The 22,907-nt window shown below is 35.7% G+C and overlaps 1 non-coding gene across 1 annotated transcript; it reads right to left on the bottom strand.

Moving 5' to 3' along the window:
* Positions 1–352: 352 nt before the first annotated feature.
* Positions 353–459, bottom strand: LOC128042790 (small nucleolar RNA R71). The gene has a single exon (XR_008198301.1). It is a non-coding gene; the product is annotated as a small nucleolar RNA R71 (small nucleolar RNA).
* Positions 460–22,907: the final 22,448 nt, after the last annotated feature.

Here is a 22,907-nt window from a genome sequence, read left to right as displayed (position 1 = left end):
AATAATTAGCTACCTCCTGCAGTTGTTGAAAATCCTGCAAATCCAAATTATGTTCCTCGTACTATGTATGATTATGCCAAGCCCACTCTAACTAGGGCTGAATCGAGTATTGTGAGACCTACTATTGCTGCGAATAATTTTGAACTGAAGCCAAACACTATTCAGATGATTCAATAGTTTGTTCAGTTCAATGGCTTGCAAGACGAAGATCCAAATACTCATTTGGCTAATTTTTTGGAAGTCTATGATACTTTCAAGATAAATGGTGTTTTTATGATGCCATTCATCTATACTTTCAAGATAAACAGTGGTTGAATTCCTACTGAAGTACTTCCCACTGGCTAAGGCAGCCAAGTTGAGGAATGATATCTCTTCCTTCGTTCAAATCGACTTAGAGACCTTATATGATGCATGAGAGAGATACAAGGATTTATTGAGAAGGTGCCCTCACCATGGGTTACCTCTATGGGTACAGGTTTAAGCCTTCTACAACGGTTTGAATCATTTAACTAAGCAGTTGATCGATGCAGCAGTCGGTGGAACTCTGAACAATAAAACACCCGAAGCAACTTATGAGTTTATAGAGGAGATGACACTGACTAATTATTAGTGGCAAGTCATGAGGATGAAGCTGATGAAAGTAGCCAGTGTTTTCAATTTAAATACAATCACCATATTATCAAATCAAGTAGAACAATTAAATAAGAAAATTGATGGTTTATATGTTTCTACGCAGGTACATCCGGTGATGCAATGCGATACGAATAGAGGAGGAAAGAACAAATCAATTATATGGGTAATAATTCTAGTCCTCAAAATAACCCTTATAGTAATACCTATAATGCAGGTTGGAGGAACCACCCTAATTTCTCTTCGGGTGGTCAAGGAAATCAAAAAGCACAACCTCCTCCAAGCTTCCAACAACAACCTTACCAGTAAGAGAAGAGCTGAACCTTAAGGAGATGTTGAAGAAGATTATCTCAGTGTCAGAAACCCGCTTTCAAAACACTGAAGCAGTACTTAAAAATCCACAAGCATAGATTCTAGGGCTCGAGAACCAAATCGGCCAACTTGCTAAGTTAATCTCAGAACAACCATAAGGTAGTTTGCTTAGCAATACCGAAACTAACCTAATGGAGCAACTTCATGCAATTACTGTTTGAGATGAAGAATGGTTAGTTGAACCAGAATCAGAACTGAGGCAAGAAAGTGTGGTAAGTAACGGTAAGGTTGAGGTAAGCCAGAATGAGCAAAAGCTAGTTACTGTACAATATAAACATCGAGTGTCATATCCTAACGCGACGAAGAGAGACCACACGAACGAACAATTTGGTAAATTTCTTAAACTTCTGAAAAAATTACATATTAATTTACCGTTTGTTGAAGCTCTTTCGCAGATGCCCAATTCCGTTAAATTTTTAAATGAGCTTTTGGCGAACAAAAGGAAGTTAGATGATTCGTCGACTGTGGAGCTAAATGTAGTTTTCTCGGCCATATTGCAAAATAAAATACCCAACAAATTGAAAGATCTAGGGAGTTTTACTATTCCTTGTTTAATTGGTAGTTTGAATATTAATAATGCTTTGGTTGATTTAGGGGCTAGTATTAATGTCATGCCATATAAAATGTTTTAGCAATTAGGTCTTAAGAAACCCAAACAAACTAGGATGAGTATTCAATTAGCAGATAGAACCATTAGATTTCCTACGGGTATTATTGAAAATGTTATTATAAAAATTGATAAATTCATATTCCAAGTTGATTTTGTTGTTCTAGACATGGATGAGGATAGTGACATACCTTTGATTCTAGGTCGGCCCTTTTTAGCAACTGCTGGAACTATAATTGATGTTGGTATAGGTGAATTAGTACTTCGTGTAGGCGACAAAACGATTACTCTCTAAGCTCGTGATTCGGTTAAGATATCTAGTGATCGAGATGATTTTACAAGTTCTGTTAATATGAGTAACCATGTGGTTCAACCTTCTTTGCAGGAAACCTCTCGAAAAAATGCAATGGAGCCATGTTCTAGTCAATACGATAGAAACAAAATTATTTACAATGAACAAATGTTGCAAGTCGATGAACTAGATAAATAGCGAACACATGTTAAAGAGAAACTGAAAAAGCATGATGAAGAGTTAAGGAGACACCATGATAAGCATGTGGATGGAATGAACCAATCTAAGGTAGGGACAAGGTACTGCTAGATGAAACAGATCCTCAAATTTCCACTTCTGAGATTGATACAAACAGATCAAACCCTTTTACGGTACTAACGTCTTCCCATATGGTATAGTCAAAGTAACTCATTCTGAATCTGACAGATTTAAGGTGAATAGTACTTGACTTAAACCTTATTTTAATAATAGAATTGATAGCGAAAGAGAGGAGCTCTGGCTTCAGGAACCACCGTAATCGTGCGAATACGAGGTAAGTCGAGCTTAGACTTTAAATAAGCGCTTCTCGGGAGGCAACCCGAGTGTTAACACTACTACTTCTCTTAATTTTATTTCATGTTATTTTTTTAAAACTAATCAAATTTTAAAAATAAAAAAAATGTGTTTTTTGACCTAGATGGCCTGGACACACGGGCGTGTTTTAGGCCATGTGCACTATAAGGGGTTCAACAGAGAGTTACACAGCCTGGAGACATGGTCATGTTACCCACATGGCCTGGACACACGGGCGTGTCCTTGGCCGTGTGGATCTTGAGACAATTTTTCAAAAAAATTGACAATTACATGGCCTGAAATAGTCCACACAACCTGGACACACAGGCGTATCTGTAATGGCCCAAATTTAAGGTTATCGGAACAGTGGTTTCAGGACCACAAATCCGATGAGGAAAATTTTATTTTTATTATATTTCTCTGGCCTACAATTTCACAGACAGATTTCGTGAAAATTTCGTTCAAAAATTTTGACGTTTGGGCACTCAATTGAGTCAAAAAGACTAAATTGTAAAAAGTGCAAAAGTTGAGTTCTATATGTTAGAGGTGCCCAATTGTTATGAAATTTTAGATTGGAGGTCTTTATATGGTAATTAGACCATTGGTTAAGTTGGTGGATAAAAATGGACATGGTTAGGCATGTTTCCAAAGTTTTTCATTAAGGGCATTTTAGTCATTTAGTTATTAAAATGAATTAAAAACAAAATTAAAAGCCAATTTTTGATCATCTTCTTCATTAGGCCGAATTTAGTAAGGGGAGAAGCCATAGATAGGGTTTTCAAGCTTCCAAGCTCCATAGTAAGTGATCCCAAGCCCCGTTTTTAATGCTCTTTACGTTTTTGAGATCCCGGTAGCTTAATTTTGCTTATTATAGCAATAATTTAACCTAGGGTTTATATTTGGAAAAATACCCATAGGTGAAAAGTGTTTATTTTGATGTTTTATGATATAATATGAAGCTAGAAATTATGTTAAACAACTTTTCCTAGCCGATTTTAAGCGAAAACGAGTAAGTTGACATAATCGGTAAAAATACCTAATGTACATAAGTGTTAGAGTGAGAATTTGATGTTGTCATAGAAGAGAAAAATGTTCAGTATGTTATATAACATAAGAATATGAGATGAAGTTTAATTTCTGAACTTTGGGGCAAAAACGTAATTATGTAAAAGTTTAGGGGCAAAATCGTAATTTTGCCAAAATTAGAGTAGAGGGCTATTTTGATAAATGTGAGTATTAAATGAGTTAAATTTGTCATTTTAGATCAAGAAGAATGAAACTCGAGGTTAGACAAAGAAAGAATAAAGTTGAAGGCTAAGTTGGTGAATTTGGCTATATTTTGTACCGAGGTAAGTTTACGGTAAATAAATAAAATATTTCAATAATTATTATTAATATTGTTATTTTCCAACAATTATGCATTTATTTTATGAATTTATTTAATGTTGACTCAAGTATGAGATGACAGAGAATCGGTGTTAAAAAGCCCCGATGAAACATGAGGAATGTATCGGATACAAATGTCATGACATTTGGGTAAAGAGGTCTCATGTAAGACCATGTCTGGGACATGGCATTGGCACCGAGATGAGAGGTCCCATGTAAGACCATGTCTGGGGCATGGCGTTGGCAGCGAGATGAGAGGTCCCCCGTAAGACCATGTCTGGGACATGGCATGGGCATCGATATGAGAACATCCCATGTAAGACCATGTCTGGGACATGGCTTTGGCATGTTATTATCAGAAAAGACCCAAGTATCCTTATTATTCCAACGTGGCTCAACGGGCTACTAAACGAATCATGTTAATGAAAGTTCATTTAAAAGCATAAATGGCAAGCTCAGATGAGTTATAAGAGTTAAGAACTTACTATATTATCAATTGATACTCAATGTTTCAGCAAGAGAAGAATAAGTTACGATCATGAGTTAACTAAGTAAACCAGCAAGAGGACGAGAATGAGATTAAATAAATATAAACTAGAGATCTTGACATTTGAGTTTAATTATTTCTGTTAAATGTTGTTATTTATTTGCTAGTAAACTTACTAAGCTTATGCTTACTTCTTTTATTTTTCTTTCTATTATAGTATTGTAAAGCTACTTTCGGGAACCTAAAGACGCCGAAGATCGTCGACACTATCAACGACAACAACTCGGTATTTTATGATGAACCATGTTTGGGTTATGGCATGTATAGGGACTTAATTATTTTGAATGTTTGTATTTATGATTTTTCTAAAGAATGATATGTAAGCATTTTATGATGAATGGTTGTTAAAATGGCTAAGTATGAAGGTGTTTGTTGTTACAAATGTTTAGGTGATAAATCATGCATAGAAATCATGAAAGAGTAAACTTTGCAAAGAAACATATTTTAAGCAGCAGCAGTGATGTGACTTTGAAAAATCACCTAGGATAGTATAAAATGAATTAGAAGGTGAATTATATATATAATTAAATCTTATTGAGTCTACTTTCATAGAAAAATAATGGTGTAGCAAAATTAATTTTATATTTTCAGATATGTGAATTTTAGTGAGACAGGGTCAGAACTGTTTTTGGAGTTCTCTGTTCTGAGTTTCGAAAATCATTCAAAATTTTTAAAAAATGGTTATAAGTTTTAGTTTATATTTCTAGATTATTTATTCAGTCTATTTTCTGTAGAAACAAGTGAGAACACCATATGGAAATCCTACAATGAGAAAGCTTATTTTTAGTGACAAGAGGTCAGGATAGTCGAGTGGTGAAACAGGGGAGACTTTAACTAATAAACTGTACTAATTGGCTGAACCAAAAATTTTGAAAAATTTCTGGTAAGAAGAAATATGAGTCTAGTTTCAGGGGAAATTTACGGATTTAAATTTCTAATTTTTTAGCTCGAGTTATAACTAAATTAGTAACTGCTGCGCAGGTGGACAGCTTTGTTGTAAATAGTGAAATTAATTTCAAAAGTAAAATTTTATGCCCCGAATTTTTAAGTTAAGTAAAGTAATGCCTCGAGATCGACTCCAGAAACGGTCTCGGGTAAGGGGTGTTACAGTATCCTAGGCCGTGTGACACCTAGAGCTGATTTTTTCATTTTAAAATCAAGTCAAACAGTTACACAGGCAAGGAGACACGGCCGACCCACATGGGCGTGGGAGAAGAGAAGGAGATCACACACAGCCGTACAACACGACCGTGTGGCCCAACACGAGCCCTGACACAAATGTGTCCCCCTTTTAACCCCTAAACCCTAATTTTTTTCACTTTAATGTTTCCCAAACTTTCACCCCTTAACCCTAGCTGCCGCCGACCAACCTCCTTCTAACTCCTGCCACCCCCACGCCCTCTTCCTCTTTTGTCCCTTTATTTTCCCTTCTTTGCCCCACACCCTAGCTCCTCTTTTTCCCTTTATTTCTTCTCCATCGTAGCCCCCACAAGCCGTCACCACCGCACAAAACTTCCAGCCACCACACGTCACCATCTACCAACCGCATCTCACCCCGAGCCCTTCTCCCTTTTCTTCCCCATTTCTCCTTCGACATATTTTGCCTCGCAACCACTACGCCCACCGCCTCCACTCTTCCCCTCACCTCATCCAAATACACTCACACCCTTCCCCCCACCTCGTCACCCATGCACACGCACCTCCAACACCCTTCCCTGTCCCGTCGCGCACCTTCGGCCACCGTCCGTCACTCCATCGGTTTCGTCTTTTTACCCTCTTTTACTATTAATATTTATTATTCCATTACTTTATTATTTTTATTTTATTTTCTGATTATTTATTTATTTATTCCTTACTACTATTATTATTTTATGCTTTGTTTTAGTATTATTCTTTTTAATTGTATTTATTATTAATATGGTTATTACTATTATTTTATTTTCTTCTATTATTCTTATTATTATTTTATTTGGCTATAGAGTTATGTGTTGGTGCTTTAGAATTAGTTTGTTCCTTTTATTCTTATTCATTCCCATTATTATTACCCACTTTGACTACTGCTATGGGTTTCTAGTTTTATTGTTTTCCTCTGTTAGGGTTTTATTTATTTATTTATTATTATTATTATTATTATTTTATTCGTATTGTTATTCTTTATATATTCTTGTTGCTTCTTTCAAAGTGTCGATTCAATTTAATTATTTAGTTGGGTGTTCGATTTTGTGACTGTGGCTTTTAGTGTGATTCACCTCTCATTTTGTAATTATTTGAACTACTCCATTATGTCTATTCATGTTTTTGCATTGAATATTGAAATTCATATTTGGTCATTTTATTTTCCTGCAGATTCACTATGACGAACACTCGAAGCAAGTCCACGATCACCGTCCCCGCTTTAGAAAAGCAGTAGACCCCTCGCACGACCTCCTCCTTGAGCGCTTTCGTCGAGGTCCGCCACCCTTATATCCAATTTTTAGCGGGTCCCCAAGAGGATTTATATCAGCTAATTCGATTGCGACCACTCAGCTTAGGCCAATGTATTGATTGGGCCGCTTTGGAGCAGGTCCAATTAGCTGATCATGTGCGCGCCTTTATTGTCACAGCCCTGTGGGACCAGTTCTTCTCTATTATCGAGCCCACATACACGGAGCTGAATTTGGAGTTCTACTCTACATTTACTCTCCAATATGTGATGACAACTCATGATGAGTTGGGCACCATTACCTTCAAACTCGGTGGCCTGGCGCGACATATAAGTGTCCTTAAGTTCAGCGTTGCTTTGGGACTGTACACTAAAGAGTTTATAAGTGCTGAGAACTTTCTATGCCTACACCGGCACATCCACTACTCGCCATCTCTTTGTTGGGTAGATCTTACGGTGAGTACGATACCTTATGATGCGAGTCACTCAAAGGCGACTTCTCTCATCCAGTTTTACGTTATATTCATACCCTTTTATCTCACACATTGACTGGTAGGAGGGAGAGCATCGGAGTCATCAGTACCACCGATGAATACTTTTTATGGAGCATGGCCACATAGCATAATTTTGATCTGGCTTACCTCATTGCTCTCGCTTTCCGTCGTCAAACAGATTGCAACAGAAAGGGCCCTATCTGTTTAGGCCCATATGTGACTCGATTCGCTGGACACTTCGATCTCCTCAACACACCGGAGCAGTCCTCTACTCTTACACTCGCTGGCTAGATGTCCCCACAGGGAATATCAAGCATTACCCATATGAGGATGACCCAAATGTCCCTAGATGTCCTCCGCCTTCAAGTCACCGTCCTACTTCTTCTGCTGCTACATTAGTGGACCTCTCTGAGCGACTCACTCGCTTTGAGTAGCACTACTTTCATAGGTTCAACAGTATTGATGCGACATTGCAGCAAATCTGTCAGCATCTCCATATCTCCTTTTCATCGCCGACAACTCACGACACCGATGTTTCTAATGATGAGGACCATTGAGTTTATTTGTTTTCTTTTTAGTTTTAGTTTTATTTTTATTTTTCTTTTATGTTTATGTTTATTATTATTTTTAGTTCTTTTTATTCTTATTTTCTTAGACTTATTTTTTTTTCTTACCTTTTGAACTATATTTTCATTTTTATGGTTGTTTCTAATCGAGTTAGTAACCTTTCAATCTTCTTCACTATTTGTGTTTATTTTCTTATTAGTTTGCTCGGAATCATGCACTACATTAGATCTACCTACAATTTCGCTTTTCATCATTCAGGCAATTTCATCTAATATTTAGGGCAGTTTCAGTTTTCTTCATCTCTTATGATATTTTGTTTATACTGTAATTATATATGTTTGTACATAGAGGACAATATACATCTTAAGTGTGGGAGGTTATTTATATAATTATTAGAAAATCTCGAATTATGTCTTGTATTCAAGTAATTTCTCATACTTCCATCAAAATAAATTTTGTCGATTTGGAATTTTGTTGATGTGCTTTAGATTAATTTATTAATAATTGTGTATTGGTTGATTTAAACTTGAAGACATGAGAGAATTGAGCATGATAATTTATTTTTCAGAAATTAAAAAATTTTTAGGTTGTTTCCCTAAATTGAAGTATTATCTTGAATTTTGAAATTTGCAAGATTGACATCAAAAACTATGATTTTTTGTGAGATTTTGAACCTTTAGAGCATACATTTTTCTTACTCATTTTATTATTGGTTATGAGTGTGTCAACTTGTTTTGTTATCCTAGAACTTACGTCAATTATACATGTCGATACCACACTTTTTGATTTGATATACTGAGATGATAAAGACACTTAGGTTTTAACCCACTTATCCCATAAAAAGCCTACCTGCATAATTAACCCATAGTGAACCCCATTGAGCCTAACACACTGTTTCTTGATTTACCCATTAATGTTAACCTATAACTCATCTTTTCGTTGAAACTGTTTCCCGTTTTATTGACTCCCTTTTTGTTGAGATTTGATTTGGTTAGTTGTTTATCTATGCTCTTTTGTTGATTTTCTGAATTATTTCTTCTTGTTTTAATCAAAAAAATAAGATCGAAAAAAATATTGATTATTTTTTGGTTCTATGTTGATTGAGCTTGAACAGTTAAATTCATATTTTAAGAAAAAACTCGTTTTTATTCTTGAATAGTCTTGATTGATGTAATTATTTTTAATTCAGCACTTGTTTATTTTTTCTAGTTTCGTAATTTATCAATTAGATCTTGATTATAACCAAATTTTCTGGTCTTTCTCCACACCCTTAACCTAAGCCCCATTACAACCTCTTAAAGACTTTTTGATTTGTGTATCATATCTGTAACATCCTGATTTTGGGCCTAGTCGAAACAGTGGTTTCGGGACCACAAATTCGATGAGAAAAAAAATTATTTTATTATATTTTTATGGTCTACGATTTCACAAAATGATTTTGTGAAAATTTAGTTCGAAAATTTCGACGTTTGGGCACTCAATTTAGTCAAAAGAACCAAATTGTAAAAAGTGCAAAAGTTGAGTTCTACATTTAGAGGTGTCCAATTGTTATGAAATTTTAAATTGGAGGTACTTATATGGTAATTAAACCATTGGTTAAGTTGGTAGACAAAAATGGACATGGTTAGGCATGTTTCCAAATTTTTTCATTAAGGGAATTTTGGTCATTTAGTTATTAAAATGAATTAAAAAAATTAAAAGCCAATTTTTGTCTATCTTCAACCCCATGACCGAATTTAGAGTCCCGGTAACTTGATTTAGCTTATTCTAGCAATAATTTAACCTAGGGTTCATATTTGGAAAAATACCCATAGGTGAAATGTGTTTATTTTGATGTTTTATGGTAGAATATGAAGCTTGAAATTATGTTAAACAAATTTTGCTAAGTGATTTTAAGTGAAAACGAGTAAATTGACATAATCGGCAAAATACCTAATGTTCATAAGTAAGTGTTAGAGTGGGAATTTGATGTTGCCATAGAAGGAAAAAATGTTCAGCATATCATAAGACATAAGAATAAGGGATGAAGTTTAATTTCTGAGCTTTGGGACAAAAGTATAAATATGCAAAAGTTTAGGGGCAAAAATGTAATTTTGTCAAAGTTCGAGTTAAGGACTGTTTTGATGAATGTGAGTATTAAATAAGCTAAATTTCCTATTATAGGTCAAGAAGAACAAAATCCGGAGTTAGACCGGGGAAAGAAAAAGGTTGAGGACTAAAGTGCTAGATTTGATCATATTTTGTACCGAGGTAAGTTTACGGTAAATAAATGCAATATTTCAATAATTATTATTAATGCCTCTATTTTCCAGCAATTATGTATTTATTTCATGAAATTATTTAATATTGACTCAAATATGAGATGACAGAATCAGTGCTAAAAAGTCCCGTTGAAACATTGGGAATGTGTTGGATACAAATGTCATGACATTTGGGTCAAGAGATCCCATGTAAGACCATGTCTTGGACATGGCATTGGCATAATTGAGATTATGAGAGGTCTCGTGTAAGACCATGTCTGGGACATGGCGTTGGCACCGAGATGAGAGGTCCCATGTAAGACCATGTCTGGGACATGGCGTTGGCACCGAGATGAGAGGTCCCCCGTAAGACCATGTCTGGGACATGGCATGGGCACCTATATGAGAACTCCCATGTAATACCATATCTGGGATATGGCATTGGCAGTACAAGAAACATCCCATGTAAGACTATGTTTGGGACATAGCTTTGGCATGTTATATTCAGACAGGAGACCCGAGTATCCTTAGTATTCCAAGTTATTCAACGGGCTAGTAAATAGACAATGTTACATGAAAGTTCAAGTAAAAACCTAATAGACCAGTTCAGGTGAGTTAATAAGATTAAGAGTATCTCAGTTATCAGTTGAGAAAAGAAATTTCAGCAACGAAGGAGTAAGTTAAGCAGGCAAGTAAGTAAACGAGTAAGAGAGTAAGTAAAGATCTTAATGCTTAATGAAAATTTATGAATATAATGTTTTATGATAAATGTTGTTATTTATTTACTTGTAAACTTACTAAGCTTTATGCTTTCTTCTTTTATTTCTTTTTCTTTCATATATTATTATCAAGCATAGTCGGGATCTTGAAGACGTTGGAGAGCGTTCACACTATCAACCACCACAATTCGGTATTTTAAGACGATAAATGTTTTGAGCTATGGCATGTATAGGGACCTGGTCATTCCGATTGTATATTCTTAAGATATGACCAAAAGATGATATGTAAATATTTGATGATGAATAGTTATTAAAATGTCTAAGTATGAAGGTGTTTGTTGTTATAAATGTCTAAGTGATAAATTATGCATAGAACTCATGAAAAAGTAAAAATTGGTAGTGAATCAGTTTTGAGACAGCAGTAGTGATGTGAATTTGAAAAATCACCAAGGATAGTAGAAAATTAATTAGAGGGTGGATAAGATATATAATTAAATCTTGTTGAGTCTATTTTCATAGAAAAATAACGGTGCAGACAAAGAAATTATGTATTCTGAGATATTTGCATTTTAGTTAGACAAGGTCAAAGTGGTTTTCGGAATCCCTGTTCTGACTTTTAAAAATCATTAAAAATTGTAAAAAAAATATTTATGAGTTGTAATTTATATGTCTAGATTCATTATTTAGTTTATTTTCTGTAGAAACAAGTGAGAACATCATATGAAGTACTTACAATTAGATAATTGAATTTTAGTGACGAGAGGTCAGGACAGTCGATTAGTGAAACAGGGGAGAATTTAACTAATAAACTGTACTAATTTACTCAACAAAAAATTCTGAAAAATTTATGGTAAAAATATATATGAGTCTAGTTTCAGAGAAAATTTACAGATCTAAATTTTGAGTTTCATATCTCGAGTTATAATTGATTTAGTGACTACTGCGCAGGTGGACAGTCTTAGTATGAACAGTGAAATAACTTTTAAAAGTAAATTTTTATGCCCCGAACTTTTAAGTTAAGTCAAGTAACACCTCATGCTCGACTCCAGAAACGGTCTCAGGAAAGGGGTGTTACAATATCATTTTATAATGGTGGAGATTTGATTTTCATACAAGCCTATGGTAATGACTTTTCTTGTTTGACTATTGAGTGCTTATTCGTGAACCTTAAACACTTTGAGTGATTTGAGTGAATCTTTAGTGAGGATGTCAATTCTTGTAGATTTTGAATTAAAAGTAACTACTTAAATAAGGGGTGACACCTATGTTTTCATATTTAAAAATCTTAGCTTGGATTGTTTAAGACTTTAGTGCTCTTTTGGTTGAATTGTCAATGCATGATTATTTGTGAATTATTTTGAGACATTATTGATAGGAATTACAAGTTGAGAAATATTAATTTTAATGTGAGTTGAGGATTTTGCTTGAGGATAAGCAAACGCTTAAGTGTGGGAATATTTTGATAAGCTATAAAAGTAATATATTTTAATCCAATTCTTCATGCATTTTTGGGTGATTAATTATAAAAATTAGTAAATTTGATGCTTCTAATCCTTTAAATTCATGTTTCTATACTTAGGAGAGCATTTGCGAGTGAAAGGAGCGAAAAACAAGCCAAAATCAGACAAATATAGCTATTTTCAGGATCCACATGGCCTGGGCATCTCCACACGGGCTGGCCACACGCCCATGTGCCAGCCCATGTCAATTTCGCACCTTGCTTCCCAAGTATGTGAAAAAAAAAACCCAAATTTTAGGCTTTCTGAGAATTCTAAAGTCTATAAATACCAATTAAAAGAAGATCTAATGGGGCAATCAGAGAAGATCGAAGAAAACACTCGAAGAACACCATCGGAATAAACTCGGAAGTGGATCTCCCTCAAGATCGAAGATCTCCATTTAATTTCTTTCAAAGTTTTATTGAGTTTCTCTATGTCATGAGGTTATCCAAACTTTGAGATGTTTCTATTCAGGATTATGAACTAAATTCCCTAGATAACTAAGGAAGATGAAACTATGACGAATCTTATTATTTGATTTCTGATTTATATGATAAATACTTGATTCTTGTTCTCAATTATGTATTCTTATTTCTTTTTTTAATATTTCTGGAATATGAATTCATGTTTAATGTGATTATTTCAGTGGAGCAAAAGTCCCTATTTAAGAGTAGATCTAGCATAATTGAGTGGAGTTGCATGCAATCCTAGAAATAGGATGACATAAATCTACCAAATTAGAGTCAAATCTAATAGGGAAATCCATAGATCGAGTTAATGCGACGATAAGAGTTTTAATTAGAAAGAGATTTCAATTAATCAACCTAGAGTCATTTGTTCTTCCTCTCGAAAGAGATATTAACATAATTTAGAGATTTCTACGGATCAAGACACAAGTGAATAAATCGTTTAATTCAGATTCATAATAATAGGTGAAATATAGGTGGATTCTTTCTTGGGTATTGTCTATCTCATTGGTTATCTTTAATTATTTTCCTATTTCATTCTATGTACCGTTATTAGATAAATTAGTCTAGTAATTTTAGATTAAAACACATCACCCCAGTCTGACAGCTAGATAATAAGAAGACGGTAGTTACTAGTACTTTTAGTCCTCGTGGGTACGATATTCTCTACTCACCATAGCTATACTATTATTCGATAGGTGCGCTTACCTTTGTCGTATTTATAGTTAGTTTAATGGCCATCAGTTATAAAAACGATCCAATCTGCCCCTGTGTTTTTATAAAAAGGTATGGATCAAACTTTGTGATAATTGCTATTTATGTTGATGATCTAAATATTATTGGAACTCCTGAAGAGCTTCAAAATGCAGTGAATTATTTAAAGAAAGAATTTGAGATGAAAGATCTTGGAAAAACAAAGTTTTGTCTTGGCTTGCAAATCGAGCATTTAAAAGATGGAATTTATGTTCATCAATCAACTTATACGAAAAAGATCTTAAAGAAATTTTATATGGATAAAGCACATCCATTGAGTATCCCGATGGTTGTACGATCGTTAAATATGAATAAAGATCAATTTTTTCCTTGCGAGAATGATGAAGAGTTTCTTGGTCCTAAAGTACCATATTTAAGTGACATAGGAGCATTGATGTATCTTGCAAACAACACAAGACCTAATATAGCTTTTGCTGTAAACTTTTTAGCAAGATTTGGTTCTTCTCCAACACGTAGACATTGGAATGAAATTAAACATGTATTTAGATATCTCAGAGGGACCATTGATATGGGGTTATTTTATTCAAGTGATTCAAAATCCCTATTAGTTGGTTATGCTGATGCTGGATATTTATCAGATCCACATAAAGGTCGATCTCAAACGGAATATTTATTTACATGTGGAGGTACTACCATATCATGACGTTCGACAAAGCAGACATTAGCTACTACCTCTTCAAATCATGCTAAAATAATTGCAATGCATGAGGCAAACCGAGAGTATGTTTGGCTAAGGTTATTAACCCAACATATCCAGAAGATATGTAATTTTCCTTTACAGGAAAATATGTCAACTATCTTATACGAAGATAATTCAGCATGTATAGCTCAATTAAAGGGTGGTTATATCAAAGGTGACAGATCAAAACATATTTCACCAAAATTATTCTTCACTCATGATCTTGAGAAGAAAGGTGACATAAAAGTTCAACAAATTCGTTCTAGTGATAATTTAGCAGATCTTTTTACCAAGGCATTGCCAACTTCAACATTTGAAAGACTACGAAACAAGATTGGAATGCGTCGACTCAAAGATATAATGTGATGTTGTCATTAGGGGGAGTCTAAAACACATTGTACTCTTTTCCTTTAATCAAGGTTTTGTCCTACTGGGTTTTCTTGGTAAAGGTTTTTAACGAGGTAACTTGTAATAGGAGATTGTGTACTTATTTTCCTTCATTAAGTTTTTATCCCATAGGGTTTTTTCTAATAAAGGTTTTAATGAGACACATTTTTCTTTAAAAGACATTCAAAGGGGAGTGTTGTAAATACATTAAATGGATGTCTATAACCCTTTTAGACATATTACAATAATGAGATAAAGCTGTTAACTTCATTTATAATCGGAGATGATCAAATGGAATAATTAAAAAACTTAATACACATTTATTGATTGAATGTAATACATTTATTAATTGAATGTAAAGGAGCTTATAAATAGCACATTGTAATTGAAAATTAAACAATGAAAATTCTCCCATAATTTTCATCCACTTATTATTGTTGTTTTATTAATTTTTCTATAACAAAGATCATAAAAAAATTATACATAAAAATATATTAAAAATTAAAAAATTAAACTAAATTAAGAAATAAACAAAAATTTCTTCATTTTTCCCTCTTTTCTCCGGAAAACCCTCAACTTTCTTAATCTTCTCTTCAGCAAATTGTTGTTGTAGCCGCCTTTATCTTCACTAGAAAACCCCTCTTCACCTCTTTCGATTCCTCCAAGCTCAAAGGTGAGAAACCTCTGGGTTGCTACTGCCGCCACTTACACCGCTGCTGTCCGATGAGCTTTTCCGTTACAACAGCCACTGGAGTCTTTCTCTTCTTCTCTTTAAAACTAAGAGCAATTCCATGGCTACCTGGGAAGCATTCAACACATCCTGTTCAAACGAACAAGTAAAGAATGGAATGGCAGTCGATTTGGATAAAAAGCAACATATGAATAGTCTCAACATTAACACAAAGTAATCACTGTAAAGATCAAGAAAATCCCAAAATGTAAGATAATAAAAAAAAGGTGAAAATATTGCATCTATTAGCTAAAATTGTATCAAAGAGCTTTATTTACAGTCTAATAAAACCCACTAAATACTAGAGAAGAAGAAAAATCCTATAAATCAAATAAACCTAAATTGCATTATTTTATCATAAAAATCAAAACCCAAAACCTAAAATCAAATAACGCAAATTGCATCATTTTTTTTTAAAAAAAAATCATCAAAGAGAGAAGAAAATAAAAAGCAAAACTCCAACAACAACAAAGCCGAATAAATATAATGTTGAACACCGAAAACAAAATAGAAAACCCTAGAAGCATGAAAGGATCAACTATTCGATAAAGGCAACGAAAACAACTTGAAAAGATATGAGATAGAAATGAGAAAGGAAAAAACAAAGAAAAGAAAAGAAAGGCCTTATGTATGTGTCATGGGTTGCGCGGAAGAATGAATAGCACATTTGGTTGATCCATTTTATTCGTGAGGGTCATATGGTCCAATAGGATTGACCCGTTACTTAGAGAGACTGAAGATTCATCTACATTACATGACAAATATGGAACGTATAATATTTAAATATATGTAGTTTTAGATGATTTGTAATCTTAAAAGATATGATTCTATAAATCTTAAACATTTGATTTTGCAGAACTTTGAGAGCATTCACTCGAACTTCAGTGATTTTTATTTTTCTGTAGTTTTTCTTTTCTAGTTTTTTCATCTTTTAAGTTGTTTCCGTTTTGTATTGATGCTATGGAGGAATTCTGTTCTTGCTTAAATCCTCAATTATTGTGAGTTAGATTGACTTCAACAGTTTTAAAAACCAAATTAATCGTATAACGTCGCACGAATTGCGAGACTAAAAATCTAGTCCTGTAACATATGCACTTCCTAATCATTGTTCAAATTGAAGAGGGATATGAGGTGTTTTTTTTTAATCTTTGTTTATTTTTTTATGATTTTAATAAAAAAGTAATTTTTTATATTTTATTTTTAATATATATTTTTAAAAAAATTAAATTATAATATCATTAACTGTTGATGGAATAAAAAATTGAGTACCAACTTAAAATAATATATATATATATATATATATTAATGCGAAATTCGGTACTAGGCTCCAATTAATTTCCATGATCGTCATCAAGTGACATAAGGGATGGATGGTATAGGCATGATGATGCAATCAAATTATCTCAGCCCCCGTTACGAAAAAGGATATATTTTTATATTGAAGTCGTGAGATAAGCCATCTGATATCACCCTGGACTTGAGGAAGATATTAGCCAGATTCAACACATCTTTATATCTATATTTTATCTTATTTATTATTATTATTATTATTTCCCTTAGAAAGTGGTGGTCCTTGTAATTTAATTATTCAAGTGGGACTTATAATTTAGTCAATTTTAAGATTTAATTAATGTATTTTAGCTATTTAGTTTAACATATCGAAATTTCAAATTTGCAAATTGTATTAATTATTTCACGTGGCGTTGAATGATAAGTTCATTTATCCATATAAATCACCATTAAGACTTTTTTTTAATTAATAAATAAATTAGGTTGAAATAAGATAGTGTTATACAACAATAGTCACCAACCCGAAACCCAGATAAGATCTGGGTCGCTTACTTGCGACCTGGTCAGGCCCCACCAGATGGATGTGTACGAGGCGTACAGCGAGAGGACAACCAAGGGAGCTTGTGGTATCAGCTCACACGAGTCGAGGGGACTTCGCAGTCTCAGCTCGCATACATTTAAGAAGTTCGCATGTAGGGGGCCACGAGATCTAGCACGCGACCCGAAACGGTACACGTGCCCAACATGCCCGATGCCTACTCAGAATGTCAGTACTATGAATAGTGGGGTCAAGTCATGAACAGTGGAGTCAAATCATGAACAGTGATAATATGTATAAATACCCGAATGTTTCCTTTAATGAGACACACAGAAAATTACTCCACAATTTGTGCGGTGAACGTGAATGAATTTTCGATCATTATATTTCTTCAATTTCAAAGAAAAATGGCTCACCCAAATGAGAATTTCTCCTTCAAGCTTTTCTCTGGACAGGCTGGAGCCTTGGGTTCTGGCAGTCAACCTAATGAAACAGATTTGTTTACTGGATGGTTCACCGATGGACAGGAGAATCTCGGCAATGCGGCTCATCAGGGAGTTTTCGGTCTATTGGATTTGAACATGGTCACTGGTCAAGGGTTACCACACCCTCCCAACCAAGAAGCATCATTACAACAATTCCTCGCCCTTTAAGAGCAAATGAGGTTTATGAAGGATCAGATTGCTGCGCAAAAGGCACGGTTCGAGCAGCAGCAGACTTTTCAGCAGGACTTATTGAAACAGAATAAGGAGTTGAGGAGGAAGGTAAACTCCGACACTTCTGATTTTCATGACAATGTGAATGCTTAGGATGAAGCTCCGGGCATGCATGAAAAAGAGTGGCAAAGTGATATGGACAAGTTGTGACGAGATGTACGACGTTGCACCCCGAGTCTCAAGACATGGATTGATTGTTCTGTTTTAATAATCCATTGGCCCTTTAGATAGCAACGATAAGCTTGCCACGTGATTTTGAAGTCCCAGAGGACATGTTTGAGGGGAGAAGGGACCCGCGAGCACATTTGATGCAATACAATGATTACATGAACATACTGGGAGCATCAGATTCAGCAAAATGTAAGGTTTTTTCCATAACACTTAAAGGAAGTGCAAATAAATGGTATTTGTCCCTTCCCCAAGGCTCAATTCAAAGCTTCTCTCAGTTAGGACAGATACTTTTAGGGGAGACTCATAGCCTATAGAACGATTATGAGCACGCCTATGAGACTGATGTTGGTGAAACAGAGGTAGGGTGAGTCATTCATGGATTATGTGAAGTGATTTCATAAGGCGACTCTAAACACGAAGAATTTAAAGGACTAGTGGGCTATTGATGCTTTCATAATGAGGGTACAAAATGACCACGTACAGTACTCATTTACTTTTAACAGACCGCAGAGTCAACTGATCTATACGAGCAGGACCATAAGTTCATAGAGGCAGAAGAGATCAAGAGAGCGTCATGTGGCATTTTTCAGAGGAAGGACAGGCAATTTAAAAATTGAGAGGGAGCTCACAGTAGGCAGAGTCCTCCTAACCAGTCATTACAAGTGAGAGGTGATAGGCATCAAAGATATCAAGTGCAATGTAATTCTCCTAGGGCTCCCTAGAGATCTCAATCAGAGCATACGAGGAAATATATTCCCTGTGGAAGGTTCAAAGTCTATACTCCTTTGAATGCAACTCACACTTACATTTTGAAATAGGTAAAAAGTCTTGGAATTCTACCTAAGTCATCTCCAATGAGGCACAGCATAAGGAGATCCAACTCGAGAGATAGATGTGCCTTCGACAATGATGTTGGGCATAAGACTAAAGATTGTTTCACTCTGAAGGATGACATCAAGGAAGCATTGAGAAACAGCGAACTTATAGAGTTTGTTTATTAGAGTGTTTCCCAGTAGGGTCAGAGTTCACGTGGTGATCCTAAAGGTAAACAAAAGGATAGAGGTACCATCCGTGTGATAATAGGAACGGTTGAAGAGTGGACGAACTTTAGCACTAAGAGGAAGGCACACCTCAAGGGTGTTATATCCTTCGGTTCGCCCAATAGGCCACGCCAGCAGGAAAGGTGAAAGGTGAACTTCATGGATAAGGATGAAGAGTTGGTATGTGATGATGATGGTAACAGTCCTATGGTGGTGACTGCAACAATTGCTGGTTTTGAGGTAAAAAAGATTATTGTGAATAGTGGGAGCATAGTTGAGGTTCTAACCTGAGAGGCTTTTTAAAAAATGAGGTTGAAAGAGAAGGGATTGAAGAGGGCGAGCCCACTGTATGGTTTCGTGAAGCACCCTGTCAAAGTAAAGGGCTTCATTACCCTGCTAGTGACTTTAGGAGATGGAGAGCACACTACCACAGAGTATGTCCAGTTTTTCGTGATGGATCATCTTATGGCTTATAATGCTATATTTGAGTGCCCAATTATGAGTATGGCAAGGATGATGGTGGTTGCTTCCTGTATGAAAATAAAATTTCCCACTAAAACTGGGATTGGGTAAATGCAATCGGATTAGAAAGCAGCTAGACAGTGTCACATGTTGTCGGTACAACAGGCTCATAAGTGAGAGCAGCGAGGGCAAGGTTCGCAATAGGTGAAACTGGACGGGTAGTTGCTAGATTTGGACAGCCTGGATAACAGATGCGAAGAGAGAGCAAAGAAGCCAAAAGCAGCCGAAGCTATGGAAACTTTATAACTTTTTAGTGGTAGTATAGATAAGGTGGTTAGAATTTCGTCTGTGTTGACGAGTGAGGAAAAGGAAAAATTGATTCATTTCTTGAGAACGAATGTTGATATATTTTTTTGGTCTACTGCAGATATACTACGGTGGACCTCAGGTAATTAAGCACAGGTTGAATGTTTTGTCTGAAGCCAGACTCGTGAAGTAAAAGAAGAGAAGGTTCGTACCACAGGTTGTGGAGGCTATAAAGCAGGAGGTCGTAGGGTTCATCAGGGAAGTTAAATATTTAGATTGGATCTCAAATGTTGTGATGGTAAAAAAGGTGAGCAATAAGTGGAGAATGTGTATAGATTTCACCAATCTCAACAAGGCTTGTCCGAAAGATAGCCTCCCCCTCCCTCCGATCGATAGACTTGTTGACATGTCCTTCGGTAACAAATTTATGAGCTTTATAGATGTTTTCTCTGTATATAATCAAATCTCCATGGCTCCCGAAGATCAAGAGAAAATAACTTTTATTACAGAAGAAGGATTATTTTGCTATCGTGTGATGCCTTTTTGCTTGAAAAATGTAGGTGCGATTTACCAGAGACTAGTGAACAACACTTTCAGAGAGCAGATTGGGTGAAATGTTGAGGTTTATGTCGATGACATGTTAGTGGAGGGATCCACTCTCGTCAAACATGTTAGGAATCTGTCAGAAGCATTTGCAGTATTACGAGCCCACCAGATGAGGCTAAACCCAGATAATTACGCCTTTGGGGTTAGGGCTGGCAAATTTCTAGGCTTTGTGGTTTTGGAGAGAGGAATCAGAGAAAACCTTGAAAATATTCAAGCCATCCTAGAGATGTTACCTCCAAGGACAATAAGTGATATCCAATGGCTGACTAGAAGGGTGGTCATGCTCAACAAATTTGTATTGCAGATGGCTGACAAATGTTTACCTTTCTTCAAGGCCATGCACACATCTTTTTCTTGGACAGAGGAGTGTCAAATAGTTTTTGGAAAGCTCAAAGAATATCTCATATCCCCTCCATTACTAACGTCACCACGCGAAGGAGAGACCCTTTACTTATACCTCACCGTATTTGAGAAAATTGTGGCAACTATCTTGCTTAGGGCAAAAGGTGTTTGACAATTCCTGGTATACTACATCAGTAAGGTGCTGCAAAATGGCGAGCTCAATTACGTAAACCTTGAAAAACTCATTTTCACTTTAATCATTGCAACCACGCTTCCAGGCCCATCCCATGGTAGTCATGATGAATCAACCCATCAAAGAAATTTTGTTTAAGCCTAACACCTCCGGAAGAGTGACCAAATGGAGTATAGAGCTCGTCGAATTTGGTGTAGAGTTCGCCCCACGAACTGTGATAAAGAGGCAAATTTTAGCTGAATTCATGGTCGAATGTTCATTTGAGGCACCTACCAACTCATCAGGTGACCTAATTCATAAGCGATTAATTTCATACTACATAATGAGAAAGAATATATTTAAACTATAATTCACTGCAAGTTTTCTTTGATCCACTACGCCACCTCTGTAATGACTTATGACAATTTTCCAATTTGTACTAAAATTTCTTTTCCATTTGTTGCATGCAGCATAGTAGTTAGTCTGCCACAGGAAGACACTGTAACCGCCGACAAATCAAAAGATTGTCTGGTTTATGCCAATGGATCTACAGTGAGGACTGGATCAGGAGCAGGAGTACTCTTAGTGGATCCTGAAGGAAATGAGTGGCAGTATGGACTCTCTTTTGGATTTCAGGCATGTAATAATGCTGCAGAGTACGAGGCATTGATATCAAGGTTACAGTTAGCTCGCTAGCTTAGGGCAAGAGAGCTTGTTGTTCATATAGATTCCCAGTTGTTCGTCAAGTAGTTGAACAACGAATATAAGGTCAATGAGTCAAGGTTAAAGAGGTACCACTCAATTGCAACCCAGTTGCTAGCAGGGTTTGATAAGGTATGAATAAAACAAGTCCCAATGAGCAACAACACACGTGTGGGTGCTTTGTTCAAGCTAGCATCTTCTATTGTCATCTAGCAGAGGGGAAAGGTTTTGTTGGAGCATAGGGAAGCCCCAAGTCATAAAGCACTCCAAATATATACTGTAGATCAGGAAGACACATGGATGAATCCTATAGTTCGCATATTGCAGGGAATAAATGACCACTCAAATAGAAAACAGCTCGCAAGACTACAACGCAAAGTTGCGAGGTATGTATATCTATGTTATGTATTACACGTATCCGAATGCCTTAAGCCTGCGGACTAGATAACTGGATAATGAATGATTAGTCATTGAACTATTTGATTGTGTAGCAACTTAAAACGATTCATTTTGTTCTACAATTGCTAAGTATTCCCTTTTAGATGGTGTACAATATAAAAAGTGATTCTCACAACCACTGCTGTGATGTCTAATGTCGTCGGAGGCTGAGTATATGATGCGAGAGATTTATGAGGGCATCTGTGGCGATCACCTAGGTGGAAGATTGCTGGCCTAAAAAATCTTTAAGCAGGGGTATTACTGGCCCAAAGTTCAGAAGGATGCACATGAGCTGGTTCGCACATGTGATTCTTGCAAAAGGTACGCCTAAGTACAACAATAGCCGACAGAACCTCCTCAAACCATGTCAAGCCCTTTTCCATTTGTGACCTGGGGAGTCGATATCCTTAGCCCATTCCCCATAGCCATATCGCAGAAAAAGTTCATAGTAGTCGCGGTAGACTACTTTACCAAATGGATTGAGGTTGAAGTCCCAAGAACCATCACTGAAAAACGAATGGAGTCTTTTCTCTAGAAGCTGATCATGTGTAGATTTGGTGTACCACGTCTGATAATCATGAATAATGGCACGTAATTTTAAGGAAAATTCAAATCTTTTTATGCTATTCTTTATATCGCTTTGGCTCAAAGCTTTGTTAAAAAACTTCAAACAAATGGGAAAGTAAAGGCTATGATTAAAAAGATTTTGACAACTTTGAATAAGAAAGTGGGAGAGGCCAAAAGTGCTTGGTTAGAGGAA

The sequence above is a fragment of the Gossypium raimondii genome, chromosome 7 (genome assembly GCF_025698545.1).
Source record: "Gossypium raimondii isolate GPD5lz chromosome 7, ASM2569854v1, whole genome shotgun sequence".
In the NCBI taxonomy this organism is placed as follows: domain Eukaryota; kingdom Viridiplantae; phylum Streptophyta; class Magnoliopsida; order Malvales; family Malvaceae; genus Gossypium; species Gossypium raimondii.
This window is presented reverse-complemented; position numbering and strand designations above follow the sequence as displayed.